The sequence below is a fragment of the Balaenoptera ricei genome, chromosome 5, assembly GCF_028023285.1.
Source record: "Balaenoptera ricei isolate mBalRic1 chromosome 5, mBalRic1.hap2, whole genome shotgun sequence".
NCBI classification, from domain to species: Eukaryota; Metazoa; Chordata; class Mammalia; order Artiodactyla; family Balaenopteridae; genus Balaenoptera; species Balaenoptera ricei.
In genome coordinates, this window is record NC_082643.1 from 86,604,908 (window position 1) to 86,615,028 (window position 10,121).

The window sequence follows — 10,121 nt, forward strand, 5'->3', positions numbered from 1 at the left end:
TTCTTTTTTAAAAATTTTATTTATTTATTTATTTATTTATGGCTGTGTTGGCTCTGTTGGGTTTCTGTGCGAGGGCTTTCTCTAGTTGTGGCGAGCGGGGGCCACTCTTCATCGTGGTGCGCGGGCCTCTCACTATCGCGGCCTCTCTTGTTGCGGAGCACAGGCTCCAGACGCGCAGGCTCAGCAATTCTGGCTCATGGGCCTAGTTGCTCCGCAGCATGTGGGATCTTCCCAGACCAGGGCTCGAACCCGTTTCCCCTGCATTGGCAGGCAGATTCTCAACCACTGCGCCACCAGGGAAGCCCAATATAGTCTTCTTTTACCCTTATCTCATATCCTTCCATCCCCTTGTATGGAGTACCTGTAACTGCCTTACATCTTGCTCTTTGTGGTCTCTCCCCACACTTAATACTATGAGCACACATATGTGGTTTTCAATAAGTGCTTGATGAGTTCAATCAAATGCAAGACGTCATTAAAGATAAATAATAAAAATAAAGCTATGGGTTCTGGTTCCTAAGGGTAATGATTCAAAATGAAACAAGCCTTTACCTAATGAAAAAATTAAAAATTACTTTTATTGATTCATTTGATAAGTAGTCAGTGATTATGGGATATGGATCGCACAGTACTAGAAAATTCAATGCATAGTGAATTAAGAGCTAACACTTATGACATCAGTATAGAAATTCTTAGTATCAATCACCTGTCAAGCTCAAGTTCCAAGTTCTTAACTGCTGATGGGACATCTTAGCCACTTAGGGAAAGAGAGAAAAAAAAAAAAAAAAAAGGTTTGTTAAACATCTAATATTTGTGTAGGACTATGCTCTATATTTTCAGAATTAAAAGGATAAGAGGGTTATCACAAATGGCTATGCAAGTTGTACTGTAGGAAGGGGAAGAGGAATTTATTTATGCACAGCATTGATTTTATTTCTTAAGAGTTTGGTAGAATTCACCAGTGAACCCATCTGGGCTTTGGCTTTCTATTTTGGAAGATAATTAATTATTTATTTAATTTCTTAAATACATTGTACTCCTTTTTCGGAACATAACCTATTGAAGCTTGCAATCTATGGCAGAGTGAAAATTATGTGGCACTGAATTTTATCTTTTAAAGCACTCCACCCTGTCGTGACACACATTTTACTAGCCAACTAGTAAAGTTGGCCATAACCAACTTTAGGGAGAAGTGAAAGTGTGATCCTACTATATGCCTACTATGTGCCTGGAAGGAGTCTGAATTGGTACAAATTTGGTGAGTAGGACTAATATTACACCATCATTGACTTGAATGATATTGCAAGATTCTACATAGCACTTAAATATTTTTAAAATATCTGGAATTTTGGCAAGAAAAGAGCTACAGATCTGTATAGGGGAAAATATGAAGAACCAACCAACCTATGGGAATAAATGAGCACGAAGTTAATTCAGACTACCTGTATGAACTGCTGTCACAACATATTAGATGTCTGTGTGATTATCTTCCCCCCATTTTGATCTAAGATTACCAGGATTGAAAACTTGGAGCTATCTGAGAAGCACTGCTAACAAAATACTTGATTTGGGTCACATTTAATGCTTTGGTATTGCTTTAATAGCTTCTTAAGTGGTCTCCTTGAATCTAATAATACCCTTCTCCAATACGTTCACTAATAATTTTATTTTTCTAAAATTGTCTTTGGTCAGTTTTGTGCTTAAGAGCAATAATTATTCTTTGTTATCTCTTGGGTCAACAACCTAAGTTGTCTTTTAGGTTCTTCTGTGTCCAAGAACCTAAGTATATCAATATTTAATATAGTATATCTAAACTATTTAAATTTATTTGTGCATCATTGTTTTGTACACCCAAGGAGTTGGTTTCCTTATTTTAACAACAAAACAAAACATGTTCACGAGTAGTTCTTTTATATTGTTCTCCACCTGGAATACCCATTTTCCTCTTCACTAGTCCATAAAGTGATCCCATTCATACTGCACTTTATCCATGAGATAATTTCCATATTTCCTCTTTAAACTGTATATACAATAACAAAAAAGAAACAAAGAAGACATTAATGTATTAAATGATTATAATAGATAATTATAAGTATTATCTTTGATATAAATATATTTTCATTTGAGAAAGGAGAAAACTGAAACTTAGGATCTGAGCAAACACCTACAAGTTATAGAGGTCATACGGCACATAGCTGGGATTTAATTTCAGGCCTATGTAATGCTCAAACTTGATTAAAACATCATAACACCCCCTAAATTCTTTTAAAATGGTAGTCTATCTTTTTACCTAAATGTAGATTCTTATTTTTTCGAAATTATTTTCATATGCACATTTTCTCTTCCCAAGTAGATTATAAGCATTTCAAAGCCAGGGACATATCTTTGACTTGTTTTGTATCCCCACACCATTGAGCACTGTAGAAAGATAAGACGATCAACCAAATGAGAAAAACAAAGGCTATTTATTCTGAGCTTACTGTAGTAAGGGAGTCAGCCACCTTCACTTGGGTTTTGGCAGATTCAAAGGAAGGCAGAGGAGTGGGAAAGCTTTATAGTGGAAAAAGAGGAAGACCTCAGGTATGCCCTGACTGAAGCCTGTTGACATAGGAAGCTGTAGGTGGACAGCTAGAAGTGGGGCATGCTATGTAATTGTTTAGGGGGTACATATTTGTTTCTTTGTGATTGGTCTCAAGTTGGAAGCAGGGACAAAAATTTAGGAACCTTTCAGTTATTAATCAAGTCTTGGCCATTTGTGGATGATTGTTACAGAAGTTATTGTTTAGCTTCCTGGTTTGTCACTAGAGATAGCAATCTGCCTTCCTGGGTTGCTTATTATAGATAAAGGGTTGGTTTCTTGGGCAGGTTGCTGTAGCTTGTGGGTCAACACACTATTTTTATATATGGTCTAGCCATTGTCCATTTGCATGTTCAGACTCTCAGCACTGTGTTGAACAGTTGAGAAGGTATCAGAAAAACTCAATTTTAATTTGGCTCTGCCATAAGGAAGGTAAAATGAACCAAAGATACCTTTGCAGGTTTCTTCATGCATAGGTGAAGTGGCTCTATTCTGTCCCTGAATTTTAATGAGTTGGCCACATTTAGAGTCTATCAAGTGCAATTTCTTCACTACTGGATCATTTTCTACCTTTTTAAGAAAATAAGCACAGGGATAGATGAAAATCTCTGCTTTAAGGAGAGAGGTTATCATTGTTTTAAAAGGTCAAAAGTGGAGTTGAACTACCTGAATTCCAGTCCTGATCCTTAGTCTAACATGTCATATGATCTGGAATTAATTACAAAATATCTTTAAACTTCTATTTCTTTTTTTTTTAAATTTTAGCTGATATACTTTATATTTCCCAGTTTTATTGAGAAGTAGTTAACTTATATCACTGTAAAAGTTTAATTATTAACATATATCGTTGTATAAGTTTAAGGCATACAGCATGACGGTTTAATTTACATATATTATGAAATGATCACCAAAATAGGTACAGCTAACCTCCATCTTCTCTTATAGATAAAACAAAAAGAAAAGAAAGAAAAAAAGAAAAAAAAAATGTGCTCTTGTGATGAGAACTCTTAGGATTTACTCTCAACAACTTTCCTATACATCATACATCAGTGCCAGTTATCGTCATTATGTTTTATGTTACATCCCTAGTACTTATTTATCTTATAATTGGAAGTTTGTACCTTTGACCACCTTCCTCCAGTTTCCCCTACCCCCATTCTTAACCTCTGGTAACCACAGTCTGATCTCTTTTTCTATAAGTTTGTTTTTGTTTCATTTTTAGATTCCACATAAGTCTGACTTATTCACTTAGCATAATGTTTTCAAGGTTTATTCATGTTGTCACAAATGGTAGGCTTTCCTTGTTTTTTTATGGCTGGATAATATCTCCCATTGTATGTGTGTGTGTGTGTGTGTATATATATATATATATGTATATCTCACAACTTGCTTATCCATCATCCATCAATGGACACTTGTTTCTGTATCTTAGCTATTAATGAATAGTGAATAATGATGCTATGAACATGGGGTTGCAGATATCTTTTCAAGTTAGTATTTTTATTTCCTTTGGATAAATACCCAATGTAGAATTGCTGGATCATATGGTAGTTCTATTTTTAATTTTTTGAGGATCCTCCTTACTGTTTTCCATAGTGGCTGTACCAATTTACCATTCCACCAACAGTGCACAAGTGTTCCCTTTTCTCCACATCCATGCCATTATTTATTATTTCTTGTCTTTTTGATGGTGGTCATTCTAAGAGGCATGAGGTGATATCTCATTGTAATTTTAATTTGAATTTTCCTAATGACTGTGATCATGAGCATCTTTCCATGTACATGTTGACTTTTCATATATCTTCTTTGGAGAAACATCTATTCAGGTCCTTTGCCCATTTTTTAGTTGGGTTATTTGGCCTTTTTTTTTTTTCTGCTATTGTTTGAATTGTTTATATATTTTGGGTGTTAACCCCTTATCAGATGTATGGTTTGCAAATATGTTTCCTATTCTGTAGGTTGTCTTTTTACTTTGTTGCTGGTTTCTTTTTCTGTGCAGAAGCTTTTTAGTTTGATGTAGTTTCAGTTATTTTGTTGCTTGTTCTTTAGGTGTTATATACAAAAAAAAGTCCTTACCAAGACCCATGTCAAGGACCTTTATTCCTATCTTTTCTTCTAGGAGTTTTATGGTTTCAGGTCTTACATTTAAGTCTTTAATCCATTTTCAGTTAATTTTTGTGACTAATTTAAGATATAGGTCCATTCTTTTACATGTGAACATTCAAGTATACCAGACCACTTATTGAAAAGTCTGTCTTTTCTTCATTTAGTATTCTTGGCTCCCTCATCAAATATTAGTTGATCATATGTTTTTGGGTTTATTTCTGGGCTCTTGATTCTGCTCCATTGGTCTGTTTGTCCATTTTTATGTCAGTACCATACTCTTTTGATGACCATAGCTTCATAGTATAGTTTGAAATCAGGAAGTATGATGCCTCCTGCTTTTTTCTTCTTTCTCAGGATATTTTTGACTATTCAGGGTCTTTTATGGTTACATATAAATTTTAGGAGTGTTTTTTCTACTGATGTAAAAAATGGCATTGGAATCTTGATAGAGATTGCCTTGAATCTATAGATGGCTTTTGGTAGTAGAAACCTCCATTTCTTTATCAGTACATTAGAGATTATTAAATTAATTATCTCATAGGACTGTTGTAACAAATAGGGGTAAATTAAGAAGCTTAGAAGCCTCAAGCAGTGACTTGTTTATTAAATTTCCTCATATGCAATTCAAAAATGAAAGTATTTCTAAACCATAAATTAATTGGAAGAAAGTCCAACAAATTTTTTTATTTTCCCTATGAGAAAATTTTATGCCATTTAAAAAATATCAATTATTAAATAATTTCCTGATCCTCTTTTGGGAGGGGGTTATTCAGGCATTGCTGGTGCCCTAAGTACATGTTTAGGATACCTATAATATCCATTGCTGGTGGTGATTAAAATAAGCCTCACATATAAAACACTTAGCAATAAATAACTGAATATTACAATGATGATTAATTTCATTATTATATTGTAAAGTTTCATGTAATCTTATAATGATAAATAATAAATACATAGCCATATAAATAAATATTATGGGTAGAAATATATCCATTGTGTTTAAGTTCTATTTTTAAAAGTTTTCAGAAAAATTCTATTTTTAAAAGTTTTCAGAAGAATTCTTATGTTAACAGGTAAAGTTTCTGTTAAAATTGTAAAATTGGTAGAAAAATTGTTGTTTTTAAATCAAAAGAAATTTTAAAGGTACTGAGAAATGGAAAAGAACTCATAACATTCTGAAGGGTCAAGTCTTGAACCTCTTTTAAAAAATGTAAATTTAGTTTTTTCCTTTTAACTTAAAGAAGACTTGAACAGCTTGGTTAAAGATGGAAGGGTTATTTTATAAATGTAGAATAAATCGTAACAGTGATGTGCAGAGTGACCAAAACACACATTACCCGGCATAAGAAGGAATTAACTGCAGAACAAATGGAAAAGTTATAATTTTAGGATGGCCAAATGAATGTACTTTTAAAGTAATTTATTTCAAGAAGAAATTTATTTTGTTATAATATTTTCTTAGAAACGGGAAAATAATTTCAATTTGAACTTTCAGGTCAAATATATTTTTTGGTTGGGTTTTCCTCTTTTTTTTTCCAGCAAAACCTTTTTGTTTTAACACTCCTATTTATTTATTTATTTATTTATTTATTTAAGAAGTTTATTTATTTATTTTTGGCTGTGTTGGGTCCTTGTTGCTATGCGCGGGCTACTATGTTGCGACGAGAGGGGGCTACTCTTCCTTTCTGTGCATGGGCTTCTCATTGCGGTGGCTTCTCTTGTTGCAGAGCACCAGCTCTAGGCTCACGGGCTCAATAGTTGTGGCACATGGGCTTAGATGTTCCATGGCATGTGGGATCCTCCCGGTCCAGGGCTCGAACCCGTGTCCCCTGCATTGGCAGGTGGATTCTTAACCGCTGTGCCACCAGGGAAACCCAACACTCCTATTTAAATAAATGTGTTCTTTTTTATTTTGATATTGTGTATTTTCATTAATTCTTACACTAATTCTTCAAAAATGCATCCATTTGTGAATATATAATACTGAGTACCTTTTATATACTCGTCATTGGGCTAAGTACTTGATATGAAAATGTTGAATATGACAGACATGGTGCCTGCCCCCAAGATAATAGTTCAAATAGGAAACTAGACTGTAATGTGATTGGGGCTATGATGGAGGAAGTCTCATGTGCTGTGACATCACATAAGAGAGGACCCTAATACAAACACTAATATTATGTGGGTGGAGATCAGAGGACAGAAGGATTTGGGGATAGAATGCTTCCCGGAGCCTAAGGAATGCCTCAGAGGAGATCTAAAGAATGAGGTATGGGGGAATAGTGTTCCAGATTCAGGGGAAAAAATGTGGAAAGACCCAAAGGCAAATGAGAGCAAAGAGGTAAATGGGAAGAAGAATGAAATTTAGAAGTTTATTAAGAATCAATTTGCACAGGGCCCTGTATGATGTTTAACTGGCTTTGGATTTTATTCTATAGTCAAGGGGCAGCTGTTAAGATTTTTCATTAAGTATTTCAATTAAATATTTAATTGATTTTTAAAAAATTTATATACTTAAAAATGATTTCAAGTTTTTGAAAGTAGTTATAGGGATTAGGTGGGGGTCTTATTCTTGGTTTTTTTAATTTTATTTGTTTTAGCCACTTAAAATATTTAAAATATATGACTTTGTATGTGTTTTATAAATATTAAGTGAAGATTAGATAAAACTTCAAAAGAGATTTTGTTCCTTTTTTTTTTTTTTAACTTTGATGACTTTCTAAGATTAGGTCTTTATGGATTGGAAGGGGTGATACTGCTGTAAATGTTCAAATATTACCTGGACATTTCAGGTCAAATTACATATATATACCTCAAAACACTATGTGCTAGAGATTGATACAGATTCTGATTGAATTAGGTGCACTAAGGGTACTAGGTGAAAATTCAATATTTCATATATTCTGTTGCATTGCTGATCAGTCTAGAAGCTAGGGCTCACCTTAGGCAGGGATAGAGTAGTCTGTTACTTATCTAGTTTGATTTGGGGGCTAGAAAACTTGCAAGGCTTAAAATATCCTTTATTGGAAAGCTTTGGAATCTCAAATACTTATTCTGGTGTCCTTTTGAAGGTCTAATGGAAGTATCTTACTCATGTAGAAAAATCCATTACATTAGGATCACCATTACTGTAGGATACCTCTACTTATAACATGTAATGGGTGGTGTCAATTAAAAGCAAAACACCAGAATTAATAGGGAAACTTAAAAGCTCACAAAGGAGTTATAAAGTCAAATTTAGAATATAGTATACCAAAATTATATTTGTTTCAAGGATATTTATAAATTATATGTATTTTCAGAGTCAAAATCAATTTAAATGCTATATATATATGTTAAAATTCTGTGCTGGATAATTCAAAAAGAAAAAAATGCAGTTATGTAAAAAATCATTAAATGTCAAAGACTACTTTTCAAGCTCTGCTGTCAGGAGGAGATCTTCAGAATGTTATGTTTGAAAGTTAAAATCCCTGGAAAAGTTAACATAAAACAATACTGTGAAAGGCTATTTAGGAGGAAAGAAGAGTATCATCCCTGAGGATTTTTATGTCCTTTGATAAGATCTTCACCAAAAAAAGATTGAGAGAGAAAGAGACTATTTTTCCTTAACCTATCTCCTCCACTTTTTTTAAAAAAGCTCTGAATCAAAGTATAAATTTGAATGGAATTATCAGAATATTTATTACTGAATCAATATTCTGTATATGTTCCATAATTATCTGGTGACTTTTAGTTTCAAATGAAGTAGGACCTATATCATCAATGAGTTCATGATGTTTTGCAGTGTTTTTTTATTTTTTGAGGACAACGTGTATGTGCACGTGTGTCTGTGTGTATGTATCTCAACCTTTTACAGCCATACCAACAGTTGTCTCAAGTAGCAGTATGATTACATTGGGAACATAGTGTTTGTAAAAGCTGACTGACAACTGTTTTCTTCTTCAACCTTGTTTTGAATCAATGGAACACTGTGGTGAAATTAAATTATAAGTAACTGGCTTATAATTAGTATTTAAAACATTGGTATGTCTGTTTCTGCCAGGCACTAGTTTAACAATACAGTAAATCTCCATGCTTTAAGTGTGGGGAGAAATTGAAACTGTTTACAAATGCTTTATTAAATGCCTATTGGGGCTTCCCTGGTGGTGCAGTGGTTGGGAGTCTGCCTGCCGGTGCAGGGGACACGGGTTCGAGCCCCGGTCTGGGAGGATCCCACATGCCGCGGAGCAGCTGGGCCCGTGAGCCACAACTGCTGAGCCTGCGCGTCTGGAGCCTGTGCTCCGCAACAAGAGAGGCCGCGATGGTGAGAGGCCCGCGCACCGCGATGAAGGGTGGCCCCCGCTCGCCGCAACTACAGAAAGCCCTCGCGCACAAACGAGGACCCAACACAGCCAAAAATAAAAATAAATAAATATTTTTTAAAAAAATGCCTATTAAGTACATGTATAGTCTGAAGCGGGGGTTGGGATATCTTCAATACACCACAGTTGAGAGTAATTCATCTGAGTAGTTGGTCTGCTAGACAAGAACAGTGACAGATTCCCTTGGATTGGTGAGAGAGGGAAGAAAATGGTACTGATTTATGTGTACAGTTAGAGAGCAAATCTCAGAACTATGACAGTGAGAGATACTTATTAGTGAAAATGTTGTCAAGGGAGGGTGCTGAAAGCAAAGGAAGAGCAGACATGACAAACATTACCTACATAGGGTAACAGCATACTGTCATTTTTCTGTGTTTCATGAAAGTTTATTTATTCATGAATCATGGTTTAAAATTTCTCTTTGGGACAATCTGGGTTAATCCCATTAGCCTTTCACAATCTGTTTTCCATTACACACTTGTACTTTTTTTCATTCATCCACATGTTCGTTCATTTCATGATTTTTCCATGGGCAATCATCCATGGAGGACTTATTGCAGAGGTAATGCAAACCTGAATGGGAAACAGTTTTTCCTAGGACAAATCTCAACTCTGTATGTTGCCAAATAGTTCTCCAGGGTATAGAATTATTATTTATTCAGAATGCTAAACCTGATTCAGTTTTCTGGTATATCTACAAAATAACTTAACATGGATTATTTGGATTTCAGGTACCTGGATATAATCTAAGTGTTGGTATTCAGTCATATTTAGAAAATAACTTTAATTAAGAGACAATTACCAGAATTATAAAAATGCCTCTTTTAATTTGTTCACAAGGTTTCTGGGTTTATAGCCAATGTACAAAGTTTATGTACATAATCCTAAATGATTATGATAATGAAAGATTAATTGATCAATCAACTAATGTTTATTAGTACTTACTAATACTATAAGTGACCTTATATCCTTAATTAAAACATTTTAAAATTAAAATGTGGACCAGCTCAGAGATTCAGTCACTTTTTAGAAAAGGGATTGCACTAAACAATTCTCTTTTCGTGACCAAATCATGA